The sequence below is a fragment of the Canis aureus genome, unplaced genomic scaffold (genome assembly GCF_053574225.1).
Source record: "Canis aureus isolate CA01 unplaced genomic scaffold, VMU_Caureus_v.1.0 ptg000086l_RagTag, whole genome shotgun sequence".
In the NCBI taxonomy this organism is placed as follows: Eukaryota; Metazoa; Chordata; class Mammalia; order Carnivora; family Canidae; genus Canis; species Canis aureus.
Genome location: NW_027554427.1, coordinates 662,286 through 689,841, shown reverse-complemented (window position 1 = coordinate 689,841; position 27,556 = coordinate 662,286). Strand labels below are relative to the sequence as shown.

Below are 27,556 nucleotides of genomic sequence, written 5' to 3'. Positions count from 1 at the left end.
TAACACACATTTGGTATGTTACAAGTCTTATATACTGTATTGTTAAAATAGAGCTAGAGAAAATAAAATCATTAAGAAAAATCACATTTATACTATTGTACTGTATCTGTCCAAAAAGAGAAAATCCACCCTTGCGTTAAGTGGACCTTTGCAGTTCAAACATGTTGTTCAAGAGCCCTGCTGTGGGGCACAGCTACAGCAGTGCTTAGAAAGAAATTAAGAGATAAGTGCTTAGGTAATAAATATACCATAGACAAAATGACCTTACTGGATGTGAACTCCATTCTGTGGGAGATTGACTAGCCTTCTCTTGAGGAATAGACACCCACCTATGAGCCTGGCTACTGGGTTCCTGAACTTTTCCCATAACTACCCAGAAGAGTTGCAGTAGGAATGACTGGACAGAGACAGAAACTGAAAGCTATGACTTTATGTGGCCAGAAACCCAACATAATCTTTGTACAAAGAGAAAAGAGAAGAAAAAATGGCATTGGCAGAAAAAGCAGGATTGTAGCACAGGATGGTCTTGATCCATTGACCATTGGGTTAGGGGTCCAGCACCCTTCTGCTACCTTTTCCTCTGTTGTAACAAAGATCCTTATTGTCGGGGCTATAGGGAAAAAACACTTATGGCATGCCTGTAGCACAGTGAAGGGGTTGATTCAAACTAATTGGAAGCCCAGGGTCCTTAAGCACTATAAAGCCATCATACCATGAGGGAGGCTCCTAACCCTGAGGGTGCTAACTGGAAAATTTTTGGAGAAAGAAATTTATACAGATGAGAAGAAATGTAGGAGAATCACTGAAGTGTATACTGAGTGTCTAGAGGAAGGAAGAAACCTGACAGTGAGGAACTGAAGCAAAGCTAAAATAAGGATCCACCACTTGATCCAATTGGAAATTCAAAATCTACTAAAAATTTCATATGATAACTGTGGACCCAAGGAATTTAACAAAAATCCCCTACCCCTGGACAAGCAGAGCAGGGCTAACTCCATTTTGTGCTACATCCGCCATCTCATGTATGACCCCCACAAGACCTACTTATTGCACTCCCCCCACCCTAGTAAAGCCACTGAGCACACCCTTACTGGAAACGGGCTCATATAGGAATGCGGAACCCCTAAACCGCAAAGAATGTAAACCCCGCCTTTTGCTTGCCAATCCCGCGCGCCAATTCTGACCAGAGTGATAGGCTAGTTCAAATGGTCACTGTAGGGTAAACTGTAATTCAATTGGCCACCTGCGTGTGGACCGACATGACTGTGCAAGTCTGTGTGTGTTACAATCCCATTGGCCACTGGCCCCTATAAAACTGCTACGCCTCTTACCCTCGGGGTACAAGTCCCTGCTCCACTGTGTCGGGTATACTTGGCCCAAGCTCTAGTTTGCAAATAAACCCTCATGCGCTTGCATCGGTGTTGGATTCTAGGTGGTTTCTCGGATACGCCATCTTGGGCACAATAACAAAAAGACACACATTGGCTTTGTGCCGCTATTAACACAGATTCTTTTTTTTTTTTGATTCTTTAATATTTGCCTTAAATGTATCAGTTGGTAAAGCTTCACAGCCTTAATCCTGAGGCTCAAGTTATAGTTGTATCTGGAGACCCCAAAAATTTAACCAAGGTACTCATTATAACCCTTTAGTAGAGTTACTGAATATGAAGTGGAGGACAAATAGGTAAGTTTTACCTTAATCATCCAAACTATTACTGTCCTGCGTAAATCTTCACAGTCATAGCACCCATTGCCTCAAAATATCCCACATTGGGTGAGAAAGCTCTGCCCAAGTGAGTAATAAATTAAAATTAAGACTTTGGGGGCAGCCCGGTGGCTCAGTGGTTTTGCACCGCATTGGACCCAGGGCATGATCCTGGAGACCTGGGATGGAGTCACACATCGGGCTCCCTGCACGGAGCCTGCTTCTCCCTCTGCCTGTGTCTCTACTGCTCTCTCTCTGTCTCTCTCTCTCTGTGTCTGTCATGAAAAAATAAATTTTAAAAATCTTAAAAAAAATAAAAGACTTTGGTAATTACAGGGGCACCTGGTTGGCTCACTTGGTAGAGCATGTATGTGACTCTTGATCTCAAGGTCGTGAGTTCGGGCCTGATGCTGGGCATGGAGCTTACCTTAAAAATAATAATAATAAAAAAAGACTTTGGTAGTAACAAATTGGCTTGACAAAAGTGAATCCCCATGGATGCCCCTCATCTATTAAAACAGTTAATATAGCCCAGTGCAAAATAAAAATTAAAAATAAAATAGGACTTCCTTCGGGCACCTGGGTGGCTCAGTCAGTTCAGGGTCCGACTGTTAGCTCAGCTCAGGTCTTGGTCTCAGGGTTCTGGGTCCAAGGCTGGTATTACGCCTTCCTTCAATGATTGAAACTTTGGGAAAACCTAATGATTGAAGAAGTGATTATCCCTACTACTGCTCCGTTTAAAAACTTAAATTTACCTATTAAACTTTGCCCGTTAATAAACTTGGAAAGAAGGCAGGCACCTCATGGTGGACTACTGCAACCTTAATTCTGAGGTCCCATTCCCTAAGGCTCCATTACCAAACATTATTGAAATTTCCAAGTCCATCCCATCAGTAACAAAGAAATATTCTGAGATTACAGATTTGGCTAATAAATTCTGTTCGTTGTCTATTTCAATGCCTCTCAGCCATAGTTTGTCTTCACCTCCCAAGGGATACAATACACCTTTACCCATGGGGGTACCTCATGGGTACCTCAACAGCTTTGGGATCCATCACATACAATCTTTGAGGGCAAGCCCTTAACTGGACCCAACTTTCTTGACACGCACAGGTATGACATTATATTGATGACATACCTCCTCCAAAGAGAGTCTTCTGACACACTCGTTATGAAGATATGAATCCCAGAGCTCACAAAAGGAGGATGGGTCCTCAATGTTCCATACACAATGCAAGTCCCACCACATCATTTTCAGTTAAAGTACCTGAAAATTATTTGGTAAACCGTCCCTGACACTGTCAAGAAACAGTTGTTAACCTTCTCAGCACAGAAGTCGAAAATCTTTTTGTCTTTTTGGGTTCTCAAAGGCAACATGTTCCCTATTTACTAATTTTACTCAATTTGATTGATGCTGTTATTTGCAAATTGACCTCCATGGAATTGATGTAGGAACGAATTAGTGGCAGATGGGGGCCTAAGCAGGGAAAGATCAAGGAAAGGCCCCAGAGTCAGGCTCCTACCCATCCCAAGAAAACAGACATAAGACAGCAAAAACAGAAGAAATAAACGTGGCTCCCTAACTCCAAAATGCTAGGGACTATCCCCCCTTGCATGGCTACTAAGTAATCACAGAAACTCACCAGACTAAAAAGAAATAGGTCATTAAGATGTTTTCAATACAGTCCCTGCTCAAACCAAGACATCACAAGAATCGCAAGCTCATGGGCTACGTGACCAGGCTCACAGATATCCCAGATGTAGAGAAATATTATGGAGGAGGGATCAACCAGAGACAAAGGAACACCTTGCTCATGATATTTATAAGAACATCTTGTTATTACGATAGTTACAAATCCACCACTTTTGTTCTAAATATCCATCCAGATACTGACAAGAAATTTACCAAGTTCCCTGAGCAGTTTCCTATAAAAGACCATAAAAAGCCCTCAGTGGCACCCCTGTCAGGGGGGCCGTCTCAATTCTGAGAACTTTCTCTGCATGTCTGCTTAAAAAACTTCTATCACTTTGCTCACTCTGTGTCGTCTGTTCTAGATTCATTCCTTGACTCCTTGAGACAAGAACCAAGCTCTCCTGTATCATTTTGGTGCCCAAACCGGGGGCCACTCCCCTTAAAGGGTGAGTAAATGTGGATTCTATCCTTTCTTTCCTGGGTGACATCTCTCCCTTCGGTAACCGCTTCTTGTAACAAAAAGCAAAACCAGGTACTTGTCAGCCAGTTAAAGGCAGATAGCGAGGCTGCTGGTCTTAAAGACTCACGTTGACAGGCTTCTGGAGAAAGGTTTGCTCAATCCCCCTTCCCTAAAGGAAGGGAATGTTGGCCTAAGCCTAACCAGCTCCACTTTCTGTTTTCTGGCTTTCTGCATTGGCTTTTCCCCCCGCCTGAGGGCCTTCGCTTATTGTGGGGTCATGCTTGCAAACGGGGCCCCAGGTACTGGAACAGAGAGAAGCAAGGGTGAGGCAGGAAACTTAACTGCAACTGATCATTGTGGAGTCCGAGAAAATTAAGGCCATTCACCTCAAGTTCAGCATTAGCACAAATACAGCCATCTCAGGCCCTGTGAAGAAGAGCTGAACTTTACCTTCCTTCAGTTAAGCCCCATATTAGAATGAGAACAAAGCTCAGAACGCCCTTGGCAGGAAGTCCCATATCAGAAAGACTACAGAGCTCAGAGAATCCCTTACAGATCTTAAGAAACTCCCCCACCCTTTCCCCTCATATTGGAATGGGAAAAAAACATTCCTCCACCCCTTCTGAAAATTCCCTAGACCAGCCCATGAAAAACCCAGCTGTAACCCACTTCAGGGTCCAAGCTCCTGCTCTGTTGTGTGGAGTATACTTGGACCCACGCTCGAACTTGTAAATAAACCCTTGTGTACTTGCATCGGTGTTGGCTCCTTGGTGGTTTCTCGGATTCGCAATCTTGGGCACAACAATCATGATCGGCCTGACTCATCAGGCACCATGGGGCAAGGGATGCAAGTGAATTTATGTGACCAAAGGATGAGGTCTCCTGTAGGAGAGCCCAGGAACATAAGGTGATTTATAGGATTCCATGTTCATTGATTGGAAGAATTAATATTGTGAAAATGTCAATGATACCCAGGGCAATTGGCACATTTAATGAAATCCCTATCAAAATACCATGGACTTTCTTCAGAGAGTTGGCAAAAATCATCTTGACATTTGTGTGGAATCAGAAAAGACCCCAAATAGCCTGGGGAATATTGAAAAAGAAAACCAGAGCTGGGGGCATCACAATGCCAGATTGCAGGTTGTACTACCAAGCTGTGATCATCAAGACTGGGTGGTACTGGCACAAAAACAGACACATAGATCAATGGAACAGAATAGAGAATCCAGAAATTGTCCCTCAGCTCTAGGGTCAACTAATAGTCAACAAAGCAGGAAAGACAATCCACTGGAAAAAGGACAGTCTATTCAACCCAATGGTGCTGGGAAAATTGGACAGCCACGTGCAGAAGAATGAAACTAGACCATTCTCTTACACCACACACAAAGATGAACTCAAAATGGATGAAAGATCTAAATGTGAGACAAGATTCTATCAAAATCCTAGAGGAGAACACAGGCAACACAACACCTCTTTTGAACTTGGCCACGGCAACTTCTTGTAAGATACATCTATGAAGGCAAGGGAAACAAAAGGCAAAATGAACTATTGGGACTTCATCAAGATAAAAACCTTCTGCACAGCAAAAGAAACAACAGAACTAAAAGACAACCCGCGGAGTGGGAGAAGATATTTGCAAATGACGTATCAGATAAAGGGCTAGTATCCAAAATCTATAAAGAACTTCTTAAACTCAACACCAAGGAAAAAAACAATCCAATCATGAAATGGGCAAAAGACATGAACAGAAATCTAACAGAAGAAGACACAGGCATGGCTAACAAGCACGAGAGAAAATGCTCTGCATCACTGGCCATCAGGGAAATACAAATCAAAACCACAATGAAAAACAAAACAAAACAAAACCAAACCCCAATGAGGGCAGCCCCAGTGCCTCAGCGGTTTAGCGCCACTTTCTGCCCAGGGTGTGATCCTGGAGACCCGGATGGAGTCCCATGTCTGGTTCTGGCATAGAGCCTGCTTCTCCCTCTGCCTGTGTCTCTGCCTCTCTCTCTCTGTCTGTCATGAATAAATGAATAAACTCTTAAAACACACACACACACACACACACACACACACAATGAAATACCACCTCACACCAGTGAGAATGATGACAATTAACAGGACAGGAAACAACAAATGTGGGAGAGGACATGGAGAAAGTGGGACCCTCTTGCCCTGTTGGTGGGAATGTGAACTGGTACAGCCACTCTGGAAAACTGTGTGCAGGTTCCTCAAAGAGTTAAAAATAGACCTGCCCTACGACCCAGCAATTGCAGTGCTGGGGATTTACCCCAATGATACAGAGGCAGGGAAACAGCGGGATACCTGCACCTGGGTGTCCACCGAAAGATGGATGGATAAAGAAGATGTGGTCTATACATACAATGCAATATTACTCAGCCATTAGAAACAACGAATACCCACCCTTCACTTTGATGTGGATAGAACTGGAGGGTATTAATTATGCTAAGTGAAGTCCATCTGAGAAAGACAATCATCATATGGTCTCATTCGTTTGGGGACTATAAAAATAGTGAAAGGCATTATAGGGGGAAGGAAGAGAAAACGAGTGGGAAATATCAGGGAAGGTGACAACACATGAGAAACTCTTAACTCTGGGAAATGAACAAGGGGTAGTGGAAGGGGAGGTGGGTGGGGGAACAGGGTGACTGGGTGATGAGCGCCGAGGGGGGCACTTGCTAGGAGGAGCACTGGGTGTTATGCTACATGCTGGCATATCAAACTACAATAAAAAAATATACAAAAAAAACCCCAAAAATAGGATTCCTTGCTAGCCTAAGGTTCATCTGGAGAGTGCACATAAGGACTGGCAATCCAGCACTCTGAACCTGCCTTTGCTTACCTCTGGTGGCCTTGGGGTCCCCAAGACAGGTTAAAGGATGTAGACCTGTGCAGCCCCGGGGACTCCGCCGTTTAGCCCCGCCTTCAGCCCAGGCCTGATCCAGCAGACCTGGGATTGAGTCCCAGGTCGGGCTCCCTGTAAGGAGCCTGCTTCTCCCTCTGCCTGTGTCTCTGCCGCTTTCTCTCTCTCTGTATGTGTGTCTTATGAATAAATAAATTAAGTCTTTAAAAAAAAACAAAAACAAAGGAGACTGGCCCTGGGGGTGACACCCTGGGAAGCCTCATCCAAAAGCAGCACAGGCCTCCCGCTGAGAGACCATAGGTGTTCCACTTACTTCCTCAGCCTTCTAAAAGGAATATCACCGTTTAAATTATTAAGCTTCAGGGATCCCTGGGTGGTGCAGCAGTTTAGCACCTGCCTTTGGCCCAGAGCGCGATCCTGGAGACCCGGGATCGAATCCCACGCCGGGCTCCCGGTGCATGGAGCCTGCTTCTCCCTCTGCCTATGTCTCTGCCTCCCTCTCTCTCTCTCTCTCTCTCTGACTATCATAAATAAATAAAAATAAAAAAAATTATTAAGCTTCGCTAAGCTCTGGATTAGGACTCGGTTTTTCACAAGATCCAGAGGAAGCAGGATCATTTAGGTGGCAGACGGGTGAGAGTGGCTACTCCCGCTGGCCTCACCCCTCCTTATCCCAAGATGTCAGGCCACTCTATCACCTTGGATAGGCAGCAAAGGGGCACCTTGGTTTAGGTGAGAACTGACTTGTAGGGATGGTCACCTCTCTAGAACAGGTACAGGGCAGGAGATTCCTACGAGAATTTCGAGGTGGGAACCAATCAGCCTTTGCAGAGATGCTTGTGCACTGCATTCTGAAAAGTTGGGGAAATTGACCCACTGACACTGAAAAGGAAGTGTATGATGTTTTTCTGTTCCCAGGCTTGGCTTCAGGATCATCTGGAGGATGGAGAGACCTGATCCCCCAAGGGAAGTATTGAAACAAAGCTATCTTGCAATTAGATTCATACTGTAAAAGGGGAGTTAAATGGTCCAAAGTCCCTTCTGTGCCTTACAAGAGCAGGCCGACTTCTGTAAATCTTGCAAAGAAAACACCTCCCTAGCCAAAGCAAAAGATCACAAGGGGCAAATGCTGATAACCTGCCCCCTGAGGCTCCCTCCCATCAAGAGGTACCTGTCAAACCTCCCTGCCGGCCTTACCCAGGCTTGCCTCAAGCTGAGAAACCTTCCAATGAGAGGAAGGTGCACTAGCTATACCCATGAACTGACAGCGTAGTAGAATTGGCCCAAGTAAGGTACACGTGCCATTCTCTCTCCAAGACTTTATAAACAGATCAAGAGTGACTTGGGCAAATTTGTAGATAATCCTGACCACTATACTGAAGTCTGTCAAAATACAAGCCAAATGCTTGAATTTGATTGCAGAGATATAATGCTGAATCCTTTTTTTTTCTTAAGATTTTTAAATTTTTTTGTTTATGAGAGACACACACACACACACACACACACACACACAGAGGGGGAGACCTAGGCAGAGGGAGAAGCAGGCTCCATTCAGGAAGCTGGATTCGGGACTCTATTCTGGAACCCTGGGATCACACCCTGAGCCAAAGGCAGACAGATGCTCAACAGCTTAGCCACTCAGGCATCCGGGCCTTTTACAAACTTAAACAAGCTTCATTAAAAGCTCCAGCTCTAATTTCCTGTAGGAAAAGAGTTTAACTTGTATGTTACAGAAAGAAAGGGAATAGCATTTGGAGTTGTGACCCAGACGAGGGGATCAACTCAGCAACCGACAGGATACCTAAGCAAAGAATCAGACATGGTGCCAAAAGGAGGGCTGGCTTGTTTACGGGTGGCAGCACCATTGAGCTTCTAATACCTGGAGCTACTAAGATAACCTTGGGGGCAGAAAGAACTGGTTACCCCCCTCCTAATGTAACAAGACTATGGGAATCAAAAGGAGGCTTCTGGCTGATAGTCGCCTCTTGAAATATCAAGCCTTACTCCTAGAGAAACCCCATATTTGCATTACAACTTGTACATCTTAAAATCCTGCAACTTTCTTGCCAGCGGAGGCTGCTAAACTGGAACACGACTGTGAACAAATGATAATGCAAGATGATGCTGCCAGGCAGGATCTGCAGGAGACTCCACTAGACAATCCTGAGTGGAATCTGTATACTGATGGCAGATGCTTTGTAGAGCAGGGAATAAGTGAGGCCGGATGGGCTATAGTTAGACCCTCTCAAGTACTGAAAGCAAGCCTCTTTCTGTGGAGGCCGAGAGAGAGAAGATCTCTGGCTACCATCTTAAACCCCTAGACCAGCCCATAAAAACCCAGCTGTAACCCACCTCAGGGTCCAAACCCCTGCTCTGTCGTGTCGGGTATATACTTGGACCCAAGCTCGAGATTGTAAATAAATCCTCATGCGTTTGCATCGCTGTCGGCTCCTTGGTGGTTTTTCAGATATGCAATCTTGGGCACAACATTTGGGGGCTCGTCCGGGATCCAAGAGACCCCTAGGACCCCATCTGGAGGGTGCCAGGCATGGAGAGTATACTCAACTTTTTCCACCTTTTGCGCGCATATTTCCCGAGAGCTCTAAACTGTATTTTTACCTGTAGGAATTCCAATCTGTATTAGGTCGACACTGGCTTAGGCGGTTGTGCTGGCAGACCGTCGACCAAGGGTCTTGGGAGACATCCCTTACGCCTGCCGACTTCCGTCCTCCCGGCAAGCCTACAAATCTGGCCCAGGTGTATGATGTAAGTAAGACAAGGTAAGGATGAGAGTCCAGCAGCCTTCTTAGAAAGGATCATAGAGGCTTTTAGGCAGTACACCCCTATGAACCCAGGAGCCCCAGAAACGAAGGCCGCAATGATCATGGCCTTTGTTAACCGGGCCGCTCCGGACATTAAAAAGAAATTGCAAAGAGTAGAGAGACTGGGGGAGAAGAGCTTGCAGGACTTAGTAATAGTAGCAGAAAAAGTCTATAATAATAAAGTCTGGAAGAGCATCAAACTAAGTGACCGGCAGACCCGAAACCTAGCCAAGATCCTCCTGGCCACAACCATGGACGACCCACGGGAAAGTCGGAGATACCTCAAGAAACTGGCTTCAGGGACAGGTAAGGACGATGGCCCTGGTTCCCATCCGGAGTGCCCTAAACTGAACAAAAGCCAATGTGCTTATTACAAGGAGGAGGGCCACTGGGTGAAAGACTGCCCTAACAAAAGACCCAAGGCCCCTACCAAAAACTTGGAGATAGAGGACATGGACGACTAGAGGAGTCGGGGTTCGGCGCCCCTCCCTGAGCCCAGGGTAGCTCTCAGAGTGGAGGGGCAACCCGCTGAATTTCTAGTGGACACTGGGGCACGACATTCGGTTTTATTACAACCCCAAGGTAAATTGGCTAGCAAAACTTCATGGGTGCAAGGGGCCACGGGCACCAAACAGTACTCATGGACTACCCGGACAACTGTGGATCTAGGCATGGGCCGGGTGTCCTACTCCTTCATGGTCATCCCTGAGTGTCCCTACCCATCGTGAGGTTGGGACTTGCTCACCAAGATGGGGGCACAAATTTGCTTCCACCCCGAAGGGGCAAAAATCCTAAACAAGGAGGGGCACCCGATTCAGGTGCTTGTCCTGAGTTTAGAAGACGAATATCGTCTTCACCAAATGCCCTCGGCCCCAGTGACTGACATTGACCATTGGATGCAGGAATTTCTCCAAGCATGGGCAGAAATTGGGGGAACTGGGCTTGCCTGGCACCGACTGGCCATTTACATAGAACTAAAGCCAGGGGCAGATCTGTCAGGGTCCGCCAATACCCCATGCCTCCCATAGCCCATACGGGAACCACACCCCACATATGGTAACCAATGGACTTGGGCATATTGAGACCTTGCCAGTCGGCATGGAACACTCACTCTCTTCTGCCGGTGCGGAAACCGCACTCTAATGATTACAGGCCAGTCCAGGACTTAAGGGAAGTCAGCTGGCGAGTGGAGGATATGCACCCTACGGTCCCAAACCCATACACCTTCCTATCCACCCTGCCTCCACACAAACTTTGCTTTACTGTATTAGATGTAAAAGACGCCTTTTTCAGCCTGCCTTTAGCAACCAAGAGCCAAGACCTTTTCGCCTTTGAATGGACAGACCCCGAGAAAGGCATCAATGGCCAGCTCACCTGGACTCGACTGCCACAAGGATTCAAAAATTCACTGACCATCTTCGATGAGGCCTTACACGAAGACTTGGGTGAGTTCCAGTCCGAGCACCCTCATTCGACCTTATTGCAATATGTACATGATACCCTGTTGGCAGCGGAAGACCAGGACACATGCCTGCGAGGCACCAGGGACTTGCTCCAGACAATAGCGGCTCTAGGATAACCGGCCTCAGCTCAAAAACCCCAGATCTGAAGAGCAGAGGTGAGCAACCTAGGGTACACATTAGAGGATGGACAAAGATGGTTGACAGACGCACGGAAGGAAACTGTCCTAAGGATCCCACAGCCACAAACCGTATGCCAGGTACATGAATTCTTGGGATCAGCAGGGTTCTGTCGATTATCCATTCCGGGTTTTGCCAAGATGGCTAGACCCTCCTCTATGAGGCCACCAGGAACCAGCAGAATTTTGAATGCATAGAGGCCATGAACAAAGCCTTTAATGATCTTAAACAGGCCTTGCTGTCTGCCCCAGCTCTTGGGTTGCCCGACCTAACCAAGCCCTTCTACCTGTATGTGGACGAGAAAGACGGGGTGGCAAAAGGGGTCCTCGTCCAGTACCTAGGTCCCTGGAAGAGACCGATAGCCTATCTCTTGAAAAAGTTGGCCATGGTAGCCACTAGATGGCCCCCATGCTTAAAAATTATTGCCGGTGGCCACTATGGTCAAGGACGCAGACAAACCGGCCATGAGGCAAGAACTGCATGTTACCACCCCACATGCTATTGAAGGGGTACTTAAACAGCCCCCAGACTTCTAGATCAGCAATGCCCGTCTGACCCATTATCAGAGCCTACTGCTAAACCCCACCAGAATTTGATTTAAGGCACCAACAACCCTGAATCTGGCAAAGCTACTCCCTAACCCAGACTGGGACCACCCTCTACATGTGTCAAGAAATTGTGGCACAGGTGCATGGAATCAGAGCTGATCTCCAGGACCAGCCACTGCCTAATGTGAACACCACCTGGTACATGGACGGCAGCAGTTTTGTCCTAGAAGGAATCAGATTCGCGGGGGCAGCCGTAACCATGGAAACGGAGAGCATCTGGGCAGCACCATTGGCAGCCGGAATATCGGCTCAATGGGCAGAAGTGATCGCACTGGCCGAGGCGCTAACCGTGGAGAAAGGTAAACGAATAAACATTTATACTGACAGCAGGTATGCCTTTGCCACCGCGATATCCACGGAGCCCTTCACAGGGAGAGAGGGCTTCTGACAGCAGAGGGAAAAACTATTAAACATAAAACAGGGATCCCTGGGTGCTCAGCGGTTTAGCGCCTGCCTTTGGCCCAGGGCACGATACTGGAGTCCTGGATCGAGTCCCACGTTGGGCTCCCCGCATGGAGTCTGCTTCTCCCTCCTGCTGTGTCTCTGCATCTCTCTCTCTCTATGTGTCTATCACGAATAAATAAATAAATAAATCTTTAAAAAAATAAAAATAAAACAGAAATCCTTGAACTCCTAAGGGCCCCCTGGCTGCCCAAGGACCTAGCTATCACTCATTGTCCGGAACGCCACAGAGCAGTACTACCAGTAGCCAGGGGAAGCCGAATAGCCGACTCCAAAGCTAAGGACGTGGCCCTTATGATGACCCAGGTTTTAACAACCACACTACCTGATGCGGGGGCTGCAACCCTGCCTGATACTCCCAACTATACTGACACTGACTTGCACTGGATCAAACGCTTGCCTACGACCCAATGCTTGCGTGGCTGGTGGAGGGCCGCAGACTCCAGCCTCATCCAGCCAGAGGAACTAGGACGGCGAGGCCTATCCAAAATGCATCGGAGTACTCATATGGGAACAAAGAAAATGGAAGACCTCAAACGGCACGAAAAGATCACTATTAAAGGCTCTAGAGCAAAGATCAAGCAGATATTGGCGAGCTGCCACGCATACCAGTTAATGCCACTGCCCGTGGATCTCACCCAGGTACCCGACTCTGAGGGGACCGCCCAGGAGCCTACTGGGAAGTGGACTTCACTGACAAAAAACCTGGAAAATACGGGGACAAGTATTTACTAGTGTTTGTGGATACTTTTTCAGGGCAGACAGAGGCATTTCCCAACAAACATGAAACAGCACAGACCTTGACCAAGAAACTGCTAAAGAATATTAGTTGCCCATAAAGTTCAGGGTCCACTTCTGGATTCTCTATTCTGTTCCACTGATCTATGTGTCTGTTTTTGTGCCAGTACCACACTGTCTTGATGACCACAGCTTTGTAGTACAACCTGAAATCTGGCATTGTGATGCCCCCAGATATGGTTTTCTTTTTTAAAATTCCCCTGGCTATTCGGGGTCTTTTCTGATTCCACACAAATCTTAAAATAATTTGTTCTAACTCTCTGAAGAAAGTCCATGGTATTTTGATAGGGATTGCATTAAACGTGTATATTGCCCTGGGTAACATTGACATTTTCACAATATTAATTCTGCCAATCCATGAGCATGGAATATTTTTCCATCTCTTTGTGTCTTCCTCAATTTCTTTCAGAAGTGTTCTATAGTTTTGAGGGTATAGATCCTTTACATCTTTGGTGAGGTTTATTCCTAGGTATCTTATGCTTTTGGGTGCAATTGTAAATGGGATTGACTCCTTAATTTCTCTTTCTTCAGTCTCATTGTTAGTGTATAGAAATGCCACTGACTTCTGGGCATTGATTTTGTATCCTGCCACGCTACCGAATTGCTGTATGAGTTCTAGCAATCTTGGGGTGGAGACTTTTGGGTTTTCTATGTAGAGTATCATGTCATCGGCGAAGAGGGAGAGTTTGACTTCTTCTTTGCCAATTTGAATGCCTTTAATGTCTTTTTGTTGTCTGATTGCTGAGGCTAGGACTTCCAGTACTATGTTGAATAGCAGTGGTGAGAGTGGACATCCCTGTCTTGTTCCTGATCTTAGGGGAAAGGCTCCCAGTGCTTCCCCATTGAGAATGATATTTGCTGTGGGCTTTTCATAGATGGCTTTTAAGATGTCGAGGAATGTTCCCTCTATCCCTACACTCTGAAGAGTTTTGATCAGGAATGGATGCTGTATTTTGTCAAATGCTTTCTCTGCATCCAATGAGAGGATCATATGGTTCTTGGTTTTTCTCTTGCTGATATGATGAATCACATTGATTGTTTTACGGGTGTTGAACCAGCCTTCTAATATTCGATAAAGGAGGAAAGACTATCCATTGGAAGAAAGACAGTCTCTTCAATAAATGGTGCTGGGAAAATTGGACATCCACATGCAGAAGAGTGAAACTAGACCACTCTCTTTCACCATACACAAAGATAAACTCAAAATGGATGAAAGATCTAAATGTGAGACAAGATTCCATCAAAATCCTAGAGAAGAACACAGGCAACACCCTTTTTGAACTCGGCCATAGTAACTTCTTGCAAGATACATCCACGAAGGCAAAAGAAACAAAAGCAAAAATGAACTACTGGGACTTCATCAAGATAAGAAGCTTTTGCACAGCAAAGGATACAGTCAACAAAACTCAAAGACAACCTACAGAATGGGAGAAGATATTTGCAAATGACATATCAGATAAAGGGCTAGTTTCCAAGATCTATAAAGAACTTATTAAACTCAACACCAAAGAAACAAACAATCCAATCATGAAATGGGCAAAAGACATGAACAGAAATCTCACAGAAGAAGACATAGACATGGCCAACATGCACATGAGAAAATGCTCTGCATCACTTGTCATCAGGGAAATACAAATCAAAACCACAATGAGATACCACCTCACACCAGTGAGAATGGGAAAAATTAACAAGGCAGGAAACAACAAATGTTGGAGAGGATGTGGAGAAAAGGGAACCCTCTTACACTGTTGGTGGGAATGTGAACTGGTGCAGCCACTGTGGAAAACTGTGTGGAGGTTCCTCAAACAGTTAAAAATATACCTGCCCTACGACCCAGCAATTGCACTGTTGGGGATTTACCCCAAAGATACAAATGCAATGAAACGCCGGGACACCTGCACCCCGATGTTTCTAGCAGCAATGGCCACGATAGCCAAACTGTGGAAGGAGCCTCGGTGTCCAACGAAAGATGAATGGATAAAGAAGATGTGGTTTATGTATACAATGGAATATTACTCAGCTATTAGAAATGACAAATACCCACCATTTGCTTCAACGTGGATGGAACTGGAGGGTATTATGCTGAGTGAAGTAAGTCAGTCGGAGAAGGACAAACATTATATGTTCTCATTCATTTGGGGAATATAAATAATAGTGAAAGGGAAAATAAGGGAAGGGAGAAGAAATGTGTGGGAAATATCAGAAAGGGAGACAGAACATAAAGACTGCTAACTCTGGGAAACGAACTAGGGGTGGTAGAAGGGGAGGAGGGCGGGGGGTGGGAGTGAATGGGTGACGGGCACTGGGTGTTATTCTGTATGTTAGTAAATTGAACACCAATAAAAAAAAAAAAAAAGAAACTGCTAAAGACATCTTACCGAGGTATGGTTTTCCTGTTAGAATTGGATCAGACAATGGCCCAGGATTCATCTCTAAGGTAACACAGGGAGTGGCACAAATACTTGGGGCAGATTGGAAATTACATTGTGCATATAGGCCCCAAAGCTCAGGACAGGTAGAGAGGAGGAACAGAACATTCAAGGAGACCTTAACTAAATTAGCTCTGGAGACTGGCGGGAACTGGGTGACTCTCCTCCCCTTTGCCCTATATAGGGTGAGGAACTCCCCATATAAGGGGGGATGGACTCCCTACGAGATCATGTTCGGTCTTCCTCCACCTGTTATCCCCAATTTAAAACCTGAGGTGCTTGCTGAATTGGATGATCACCCACTTCTTTTCACTCTCCAAATGTTACAATGAACCCATGAGCAGGTGTGGCCTAAGCTGAGGGCCCTCTAGGAGACTGGGCCACCCCCGGACCCCCATCAATATCAGCCAGGTGATTGGGTGTACGTGTGGAGATACCAACACCAGACACTTCAACCTCCCTGGAAGGGAAGGGACCCTTACATCGTGATCGTGACCACTTCCACCACTCTCAAGGTTGACAGGATTACGCCCTGGTTCCACTACACCCACGACCAGCCAGCTGACCCACACGCCTTTCTCAAGGACTTTGTTCCAGAATGGAAAAGCCAACCAGAAAAGGTCAATCCCCGAAAGCTAAGACTGAGCTAATCTCACTTATTTCCCACCTCCAAGACTCCCTAGTCTTAGGTTGTCCTTCAAAATAGAAGGCGATTATACTTAGTCTTCTTACAACAAAGGGTGGGGGGTTATGTGCTGCCACAAACGAAGGCTGTTGCTTCTATGCTGAAATGTAAATCGGGGCGAGAACAGGAACAAGGTTGGATCGAACCCTGGTTTAATCATTCCCCCTGGCTGACTACCATGTTATCCTCCCGCCGTCCCACTCATCATCAGCCTCCTCCTTCTAACCTTCAGACCCTGCATCATTAATCGATGAGTAGCTTCTTGTCAAAGATCGGAGTCAATACAGTCCAACTCATGGTACTCAGGCAACAATGACAACCACTGCATCTTTAGACAGAAACCCAGAACCGGAAATTGGGTCCTGCTTAGGATCCTAGGAAAAGAGGAGAATGTGGCACCCAGGGAATTTAACAAAAATCCCCTACCCCTGTTTTAGTATACGTGCTGCCGAAGCGAGCACAAAAATCCCCTACCCCTGGACAAGCGGAGCAGGACTAACTCCATTTTCTGCTGCACCCGCCACCTCCTGCGATGACCCCCACAGGACCTACTTATTGCTTAAGGCGCTGCCCCACCCTAGTCAAGCCACTGAGCACACCCTTACCCGAAATCAGATCATAAAAATGTAACCCCCGCTTGTGCCCCCCAACACTGCGCGCCAATTCTGACCAGAGTGATAGGCCAGTTCAAACGGTCACCATAGGTAGGGTAAACTGGGAGTCAACTGGCCCCCAGTTGCGGGCGGACTCACATGACTGTGCAACCTTCTGTGTGTGTTACAATCCCGTGGGCCACTGGCCCCCGGAAAGCTGCTACGCCTCTGAGCCCCGGGGTCCAAGTCCCTGCTCCGCCGTGTCGGGTATACTTGGACCCAAGCTCGAGCTTGTAAAGAAACCCTCGTGTGTTTGCATCGGTGTTGGCTCCTGGGGGCTTTCTCGGATTTGCTACCTGGGGCACAACGTGGGGTCCTGCTCCCGGGAGCGGGGAAGTCCGTCTCTTTCCTGCTGGACACGGGGCGACTGGCTCCATTCTGCCTTCCACTCGGGTGCCGGGTTCCCCTCTCCAGTGGTGGTGGTGGTGGGAACTGATGGCACCTCCATCGACTCCACGGACGGGCTCCCCTCTCACCCTCCTTCCTTAGAACTCCTTCCTGCCCGGCTCCTCTCCTCGGCCGGGAGATCCTACACAAACTCAAGGCCACCGTTCGTCTTTCTCCCTCACCCACTGCCTCTGCTCACCTCGTCTTACCCTTCATTTCTCCTGATCCCTCCACTCCACGCCCCCCGTCTCCCTCTACCCCTTAACCCCCAAGTCTGGGACACCTCTAAACCAATGGTGGCCACTCACCACCCCCCAGTCAAAACCCACTTAAAAGATCAAACCCCCCCGCCTCCTCTCCTTCTCAGCCCCAATTCTCCATTTCGGAAACTCACCGACGGGGACTTAAACCTAGTACAGACCGACTTGGCCAGCACGGCCTCCTTATCCCCAACAGCTCCCCGAGCATCACCCCCATTCTCCCTGCCAGGAAACCTTCTGGAGCCTATCGCCTAGTACAAGGTTGAAGACTCATCAACGAGGCTGCTAGCCCTCTCCACCCGCTGGTGCCCAACCCATACGCCCCACTTTCTACTGTTCCCTCCACCGCTACTCACTTCTCACGCTTAGGCCTCAAAGATGCCTTCTTGATTCACTGCTCCTCCACACCCACATTCATACGTTCTCTTGGCCTTCCCATGGGAAGACCCCGACACACATACCTCAGGACAACTGGCCTGGACGGTCCTGCCTCAGGGACTCCAAGGATAGTCCCCATCTCTTTGGCCAGGCCCTTTCTAGACATCTCCAACAAGGCTCTTTCACACAGAGCACACTCCTCCAAGAAGTCGATGACCTTCCCCTTTGTAGGCCCTCCCGACCTTCCTCACAGGAAGACACTGCTCTCCTCCTCAGCTTCCTTGGTTCTAAAGGGTACCCGGTCACTCCCTCCAAAGCGCAACTTTGCACCCCCACGGTTACCTAGCTGGGTATATCCTTAACCCCTACACCTCGAAAACACTCACTGGAGACCGCCTCCGCCTACCACAACACCAGCATCTCCGGCCTCCCCTCTCCCCGCCAGAACGCCGACAACCTTCTCTCTTTCTTGGCTCTCGTGGGTTTCCTCTGGTACTGGATGCCTGACTTCGCTCTCCTGGCACGACCCCTCCACAGGGCAGCCAAACCAACCCCACGGGGGCCACGGACAGACCCCTCCCCTGTCAAACACCTTCTCTCCAAACGGGAAGACTGCCTTACTTTGGGACCCGTTTCAGCTCTTCCAGATCCCCCAAAACCTCCCTACTTATTGACTGATGAACGTTCCCGCTCGGCCCCTCGCCTCCTGGTACAGCCAACAGGACCGACGGAGCGGACACGGGCGTACCTCTCACAACAGCTAGATGTCGCCGCTCAGGGCTGGCAACCATGTCTCAGAGCCCTGGCTGGGGCCGCCTCCCTGACAAAGGAGGCCCTTAGACTCACTCTACAAGGCCCCTCGCCGTTTTCTCCTCTCACCGCCTGGGACACAGATCTACGGAGCCAGAAATCTGTTTCTCATCTGGACCCCTCTAGACTCCAACTTGATCTTCTCCTCTTCATCGAAAACCCGGACATCTACCACCCACCAACCTCTCGTCTAAATCCTGCTCCCCTCCTGCGGGTGGGTACTCCCCCCGCGACTCACTCAGAACCCTCCCATTCCTGCCCTCAACTCCTGCACGAGCTGACTCCTCCACGTCGGGACTTTCCTATCAAGCCCTCCCGAAGCCTGACCGAATCCTCTTTGTGGATGGTAGTTCTCTCGTCGCCCCGGACGGCCAGAGAGAGACACGCGGCCTACGCCGTACTTGCTTACCCTCGATGCCGTCCTGGACGCGGCTGCCCTCCCCCTCGGGACACCACATACACTGCCTCCAAATATGCCTCCCTCATCACACACACACATTCTGTCCTCTGGCAAGAGCGAGGGTGTCTTACCACCAAGGGTACCACCCATAATCAATGGGCACCTCATTTCACAACTACTGGAGACCCTCAGCCCAGACCCTCAGACCCCCCAACCTCACTCAAGTAGCCACTGTCCACTGTCGTGGACCGACCCTCCGAGGACCTGGTGTCCCGAGGCAACAACAAAGCCGACTCTCCACTGCCCGACCCACTGCCTTAGACCCCCACCAGCTCCCCTCCTCTTCCTCCACACCCCACAGTCCCCCTCTTACACACACCAGGAAACTCAGACAGACACCCAAAAGGATGGGAGGAATCGCCAGGGACACAGGCCGCATCTTCATTCCAAAGAAACTCACTCTTGCAGACCCTTCAGCCCCCATGATCGTTTCAGACATACGGCAGTCCCTACACGTCGGGCCCAAGGCCTTACACCAGTTCCTACAACCCCTTTTCCACCCTCCACATGTGCCACAGGTTACCGGAGAGGCGCCGAAGTCTTGCAAACCCTGCTCCACGGTCAACGCTCGAGGGGGAATTCGCAGGCCCGGCGGGGCCCAATCCCCAGCTCTGCGCACACCAACCTGGCGAGGACTGGCAGCCTGACTTTTCCCACGTGCCACGCCATAAATCCTTTCCCTACCTGTTAGCCTCAGTGGACACCTTTACACGGTGGATAGGGGCTTTCTCCATACCTCGGGACACTGCGGAGGCGGCGGCCACCATAGCCCTCCAACACGTCATTCCGAGGTTCGGCCTCCCGCGGACCCTACCATCTGACAACGGCCCGGCCTCATCTCCAGCATCACCCAGCAAGTCTCCGAGAGCCTACATATTACCTGGAAACCCCATATCCCATACCAACCCCAGTCTTCGGGTAAGGGAGAGCGGGCCGACGGCCTTCTCGAGGGACGTCTCACCAAACTGCCCTTGAAGCCCGCCCGTCCTGGCCACCCTCCTCCCGCTGGCTTTAACAAGGCTCAGAGCTTCCCCTAGAGGGCCGTGGGCTCCAAGTCCCTTTCAGCTTCTCGTGGGCGGCCCTTCCTGCTCACTCAAAATCTTCCCGTCACCGCCTCCTCTGCTCCTATCTTGCCTACCTTACCTAACTCTTCTAAGAGCCCTCCTGCGGGCCCATGCGACTCAGTCAGCCCGACTCCAGGGGAACCCACAGCAGATACTCCCCAAGCCCTGGCCCCAGGGGATTGCGTCCTGCTACAAGAACTATACCCAAAAACCTTACAGCCTAAGTGCACCGGTCCCGATAACGGTGGCCCTTACGACCCCCACGGCCGCCAAACTCCTAGCACACCACCCGCGGGGTACACAGCTCTAAGTGAAAGCGAGGCCCCTCACGACACGGATGCGCAGGACCACCTTTGGGACCTACTCCAATACTGCTTTCAAAGCTCCATCCTCCTCCTCCTGGTCCTACCTCCTAGTTACTCCACCACTGACCCTGGTTTAGGTGGACGTTTACATGACAGAAACCTGGCACCGGGGAATGTCCACCACTGATTGTCAACCACTGGGTTGCCAGGCCCTCATCAATTTCCCCATCCCCAATTGCCAGTCAATTCCTGTATCCACATCTGATCCTAGAATCTCTTCCACCTATGATCAAGACCCATCCTACCTGCCAAAACTACCCGGTTGAAATCCACGGATGCTGCCCTTATCGCTACTGGAATATTCATCGCCTTGGCCACTTGTGCCGGGACCCTTTCGCCGGCACCTTTGCAACCAGTGACCCATGAGGCCGCTTCTACAGAACACACAGTAACTATAGCCTAACTATTCTGGACCCTTGGGATTCCCACTGGGCGACGGGGGTAACCGCAAAATTGTACCGCTGCCCCTTTTCCTCCTACCCTACCGTCTTCTCTCCCCGCATCTACACGACATACACACGTGCGGCTCTCACTTCCACCAATCCAACCCGACCGAAGGAACCAGACTCCCACCATACGTGCACAGGAGCAACTTCTCCAAACCCACCTACAGGCTACCCCAGCTCAGGCCCGGGGCGGGGCCCCTTCTGCTAGATGAAACTTAGCCAACAAGGCACTTCCTTCCCGCTCCAGCCTTTCAGGCATGGGCAATCTGTCCCACTGTTTTATCTGTGCCGCCTGGGGCAAAGCCCCCCTCTTCCCTGGTGGCCGTTCCCCTCCCTAACGCATTGAACTGCGCCAACCTCACACCCGCACCTCCAGGGCATTGCATTCTCCCTCTCTCCTGGACAATGCCTTATTCACGGACCCTCTCAACCACCACTTCCCTTTGTGTTACTCCACCCTTAGGTCTTCCCTGCGTGTAGTCACCCTGTCAAATGTGACCTCTCATCACGCCCCGATCCGTGGTCTCTCTTGGCGCAACGGGCAGCCTTTCTGAATCTCTAGGTACCTCTGCCTCTCTCCTCTGTCTGCCTGTCTCCCTGGTTCCGCGACGAACTCTCTCTAGTCGGGCAGAAGTAGCCCTCCTGGCCAGCCTCCCGGAGAAGCACAAACGAGTGATCTTTCTCCCACTACTTATCGGGGTCTCCCCGGCTTCAACCCTGGTGGCCGCCCAAGGACACGTCACTGGCGAGACAGGACCCAGGTAGGAAACCTGAACCATACCTTACTTACCCAGACCCCATAGAAAGGCAGAAGCGCTTATCGCCCCGTACCGCTTCCTCCAGTCACATGCCCCAATGCCTATCAGCCCGTACAGACACGAGCCCTTAGCACTCCCCCTTCAAAAGCCGCCTTCCCCGGCTCTGCTCCCTCTCGGGGCCTGGGAACCTCGCCCCAGATGCGCCCACTGAAAGCCTCTTTTGACCCACCTTTGCCTGGCCTCTCTAGTTCATTTGCCTACCAGTCGCATGAAACCTGAGATTTGGTGCCGAAACCCGGGAGGAGTTCGAGGCCCCGCTCTGGAGGGAGCCCCTCTCCTCTCACCACCAGGACCTGAACTGAACCCCACGCCTCGAGACGCCGGGTAGGCGCCCCCTGATTCCGTGCCCCTGTCCCGCTGGTCCTGCCGGAAGCCGCGGCCGCGCCAGGGCGACTCCACAGAGCCAGCGGGTGGCTCTCCGGTGCTCCCTGGGGATCAGGAGACGTCCTCATCCTTAGGGCCACCTCTGTTTCTCTGGTGACCCTGGGCTGCAAACGGGGACGCCTGTCTTCAGTCTCCGGGTTACCCGGTGCGAATCATGGAACTGCCCAATCCCAATGGGACCCCGAAACTCCGACGGGTTGTCTACTGTCCAATTTCAAAACCCGGGGCCGGGATCCCTGGGTGGCGCAGCGGTCTGGTGCCTGCCTTTGACCCAGGGTCCGATCCCGGAGACCCGGCACCGAATCCCACGTCAGGCTCCCGGTGCATGGAGCCTGCTTCTCCCTCTGCTTGTGTCTCTGCCCCCCACCCCCTCTCTCTCTCTCTGTGTGACTATCATAAATAAATAAAAACTTAAAAAAAAAGAAAAGAAAGAAAACCCGGGGCCTTTCCCAGGACCTGAAAAGGCGCCGCCTCAGCCTCATTCATTTCTCTACGGTGGCCCGGCCCCAATATTACCTGGACAATCAGTCTCCACGGCCCCTGAGGGTACTTCTGACTACCAAATTCTCACGGCCCAGGACAATCTCTAGACCTCAGGGCAAGCGGACCAAGGTCCCAGACATGCAGGCTTTCTGGGACCTCCGCTCTCGCCCCTCTCTCTGCTCCCAATGTTCCACCCCCCAGGTCCTTTCGGCGCGGGAGCCGCTCCCTCCGCCCCCTCCACCCATTCCCTCAGCTCCAAGAGCCCCCGAATCCTTTCCCCCTTCCCCTGTCTCAGGGTCCCCTGACACCCTGGCCCGAACACCTACTAGGGGAACGCCAGCCCTGCCCCCTGCCCCCTTCTCCTCCTCCTGCCTCCCAACCACACACCTCCTTACCCGTTTCTGACCCCCAACCTTCACCCCCCTACCTCCCCTCCGATCCAGGTGCACAAGATCCCACAAGGTCTCGCCTCCCCTGACCTGGCCGGCCCCCTGCGACAGGTGGTGGGAGCTGAAGGGATCGTTCGGGTCCACGCTTTCTCCCTTCAGGACCTTTCCCACATGGAAAAGGGGGCTGGGCTCTTACTCTGCTAACCCGGGACTGCAGCCAAGAATTCAGTATTTGGCCCAGGCAGAGGGCTTGCTTGACTTGGCAGGATTTGCATCTGGTGCAGACCACCCCCCTTCCACCAGAGGACAGGGAGCGAATGCAGGCTGCCGCCCGACAACACGCCGGCCGGGTCCGTTTCACCGACGGGGCTGTGCCAATCGGTGCTCGGGCGGTTCCCGCCGAGGATCCCGCACGCCCTTAGCAGACGGGCCAGGAGCGGGGGGGCCGCCGCCGCCGCCGCCGCCGCCCCACGTCCACTGTCTCCACGCTGGCACGCGGGCGGTCTCTAACAGGGCTGTCTGTCAACTACGCTAGGGTCCGGCAAGTCGCTCAGAACCCAGATGAGAAGCCTGCTCTTTGCCTTCAGAGGCTCGCTGAGGCTGTAACCCAGTACCCTCGCCTGGACCCTGCCTCCCCGGCCCCGTCCAGGGCTACTGTGGTGGCGACGCGTTTTCTCTCTCAGTCCTCCCCGATACCCGGAAAAAAAATTCAAGAAGGCCGAAGAGGGTCCCCAAACTCCCATTCCCGACCTGCTGACCATGGCATTGAACGTCTTGAACACCCGAGACGAAGAGCGGCTGAACCGCAGGGGCAGGCCAGACTGCAGCTGCAGCTGCAGGTGCAACTCCACACCCCAGCCTCGCTGGCAGCCCTGCGGCCGGCGGGCTCCGGGAGGCACACAGAGGGGCACCCCACCGCATCCCGCCTGGGGCTTGCGTCAGACGCGGCACCGAGGGACACCGGGCCCGTCAATGTCCCAGGATCACGGAGCCGACGCGGCCAGGCCCGCGATGTCGAGTGACGGGCCACTGGAAATCCGCCTGCCCTGGTCTCGGGGCATCCTCGGCGCCTCCACACGGAGGCAACCCTGAGCCGCAAAGTCCAACCTTCCGACTACTCGGACTGGACCACGACTCGCGGGGCCCAGACTCGGACACCCCCTAACCCAGGCCGAGCCTGCGGTGTGGGACCCAGGGAATTTAACAAAAATCCCCTGCCCCTGGACAAGCGGAGCAGGACTAACTCCATTTTCTGCTGCACCCGCCACCTCCTGCGATGACCCCCACAGGACCTGCTTATTGCTTAAGGCGCTGCCCCACCCTAGTCAAGCCACTGAGCACACCCTTACCCGAAATCAGATCATAAAAATGTAACCGCCGCTTGTGCCCCCCAACACTGCGCGCCAATTCTGACCAGAGTGATAGGCCAGTTCAAACGGTCACCATAGGGAGGGTAAACTGGGAGTCAACTGGCCCCCAGTTGCGGGCGGACTCACATGACTGTGCAACCTTCTGTGTGTGTTACAATCCCGTGGGCCACTGGCCCCCGGAAAGCTGCTACGCCTCTGAGCCCCGGGGTCCAAGTCCCTGCTCCGCCGTGTCGGGTATACTTGGACCCAAGCTCGAGCTTGTAAAGAAACCCTCGTGTGTTTGCATCGGTGTCGGCTCCTGGGGGCTTTCTCGGATTTGCTACCTGGGGCACAACGTGGGGTCCTGCTCCCAGGAGCGGGGAAGTCCGTCTCTTTCCTGCTGGACACGGGGCGACTGGCTCCATTCTGCCTTCCACTCGGGTGCCGGGTTCCCCTCTCCAGTGGTGGTGGTGGTGGGAACTGATGGCACCTCCATCTACTCCACGGACGGGCTCCCCTCTCACCCTCCTTCCTTACAACTCCTTCCTGCCCGGCTCCTCTCCTCGGCCGGGAGATCCTACACAAACTCAAGGCCACCGTTCGTCTTTCTCCCTCACCCACTGCCTCTGCTCACCTCGTCTTACCCTTCATTTCTCCTGATCCCTCCCACTCCACGCCCCCCGTCTCCCTCTACCCCTTAACCCCCAAGTCTGGGACACCTCTAAACCAATGGTGGCCACTCACCACCCCCCAGTCAAAACCCACTTAAAAGATCAAACCCCCCCGCCTCCTCTCCTTCTCAGCCCCAATTCTCCATTTCGGAAACTCACCGACGGGGACTTAAACCTAGTACAGACCGACTTTGCCAGCACGGCCTCCTGATCCCCAACAGCTCCCCGAGCATCACCCCCATTCTCCCTGCCAGGAAACCTTCTGGAGCCTATCGCCTAGTACAAGGTTGAAGACTCATCAACGAGGCTGCTAGCCCTCTCCACCCGCTGGTGCCCAACCCATACGCCCCACTTTCTACTGTTCCCTCCACCGCTACTCCCTTCTCACGCTTAGGCCTCAAAGATGACTTCTTGATTCACTGCTCCTCCACGCCCACATTCCTACGTTCTCTTGGCCTTCCCATGGGAAGACCCCGACACACATACCTCAGGACGACTGGCCTGGACGGTCCTGCCTCAGGGACTCCAAGGATAGTCCCCATCTCTTTGGCCAGGCCCTTTCTAGACATCTCCAACAATGCTCTTTCACACAGAGCACGCTCCTCCAAGAAGTCGATGACCTTCCCCTTTGTAGGCCCTCCCGACCTTCCTCACAGGAAGACACTGCTCTCCTCCTCAGCTTCCTTGGTTCTAAAGGGTACCCGGTCACTCCCTCCAAAGCGCAACTTTGCACCCCCACGGTTACCTAGCTGGGTATATCCTTAACCCCTACACCTCGAAAACACTCACTGGAGACCGCCTCCGCCTACCACAACGCCAGCATCTCCGGCCTCCCCTCTCCCCGCCAGAACGCCGACAACCTTCTCTCTTTCTTGGCTCTCGTGGGTTTCCTCTGGTACTGGATGCCTGACTTCGCTCTCCTGGCACGACCCCTCCACAGGGCAGCCAAACCAACCCCACAGGGGCCACGGACAGACCCCTCCCCTGTCAAACACCTTTTCTCCAAACGGGAAGACTGCCTTACTCTGGGACCCGTTTCAGCTCTTCCAGATCCCCCAAAACCTCCCTACTTATTGACTGATGAACGTTCCCGCTCGGCCCCTCGCCTCCTGGTACAGCCAACAGGACCAACGGAGCGGACACGGGCGTACCTCTCACAACAGCTAGATGTCGCCGCTCAGGGCTGGCAACCATGTCTCAGAGCCCTGGCTGGGGCCGCCTCCCTGACAAAGGAGGCCCTTACACTCACTCTACAAGGCCCCTCACCGTTTTCTCCTCTCACCGCCTGGGACACAGATCTACGGAGCCAGAAATCTGTTTCTCATCTGGACCCCTCTAGACTCCAACTTGATCTTCTCCTCTTCACCGAAAACCCGGACATCTACCACCCACCAACCTCTCGTCTAAATCCTGCTCCCCTCCCGCGGGTGGGTACTCCCCCCGCGACTCACTCAGAACCCTCCCGTTCCTGCCCTCAACTCCTGCAGGGGCTGACTCCTCCACGTCGGGACTTTCCTATCAAGCCCTCCCGAAGCCTGACCGAATCCTCTTTGTGGATGGTAGTTCTCTCGTCGCCCCGGACGGCCAGAGAGAGACACGCGGCCTACGCCGTACTTGCTTACCCTCGATGCCGTCCTGGAGGCGGCTGCCCTCCCCCTCGGGACACCACATACACTGCCTCCAAATACGCCTCCCTCATCACACACACACATTCTGTCCTCTGGCAAGAGCGAGGGTGTCTTACCACCAAGGGTACCACCCATAATCAATGGGCACCTCATTTCACAACTACTGGAGACCCTCAGCCCAGACCCTCAGACCCCCCAACCTCACTCAAGTAGCCACTGTCCACTGTCGTGGACCGACCCTCCGAGGACCTGGTGTCCCGAGGCAATAACAAAGCCGACTCTCCACTGCCCGACCCACTGCCTTAGACCCCCACCAGCTCCCCTCCTCTTCCTCCACACCCCACAGTCCCCCTCTTACACACACCAGGAAACTCAGACAGACACCCAAAAGGATGGGAGGAATCGCCAGGGACAAAGGCCGCATCTTCATTCCAAAGAAACTCGCTCTTCCAGACCATTCAGCCCCCATGATCGTTTCAGACATACGGCAGTCCCTACACGTCGGGCCCAAGGCCTTACACCAGTTCCTACAACCCCTTTTCCACCCTCCACATGTGCCACAGGTTACCGGAGAGGCGCCGAAGTCTTGCAAACCCTGCTCCACGGTCAACGCTCGAGGGGGAATTCGCAGGCCCGGCGGGGCCCAATCCCCAGCTCTGCGCACACCAACCTGGCGAGGACTGGCAGCCTGACTTTTCCCACGTGCCACGCCATAAATCCTTTCCCTACCTGTTAGCCTCAGTGGACACCTTTACACGGTGGATAGGGGCTTTCTCCATACCTCGGGACACTGCGGAGGCGGCGGCCACCATAGCCCTC

General features: G+C 51.5%; 2 pseudogenes; both read left to right on the top strand.

The window, feature by feature from the left end:
• The first annotated feature begins 9,821 nt into the window (after window positions 1–9,821).
• LOC144309559 (uncharacterized) lies at window positions 9,822–12,527 on the top strand (annotated as a pseudogene).
• Window positions 12,528–12,577: 50 nt separating this feature from the next.
• LOC144309558 (uncharacterized) lies at window positions 12,578–16,157 on the top strand (annotated as a pseudogene).
• The last annotated feature ends 11,399 nt before the right edge of the window (window positions 16,158–27,556 follow it).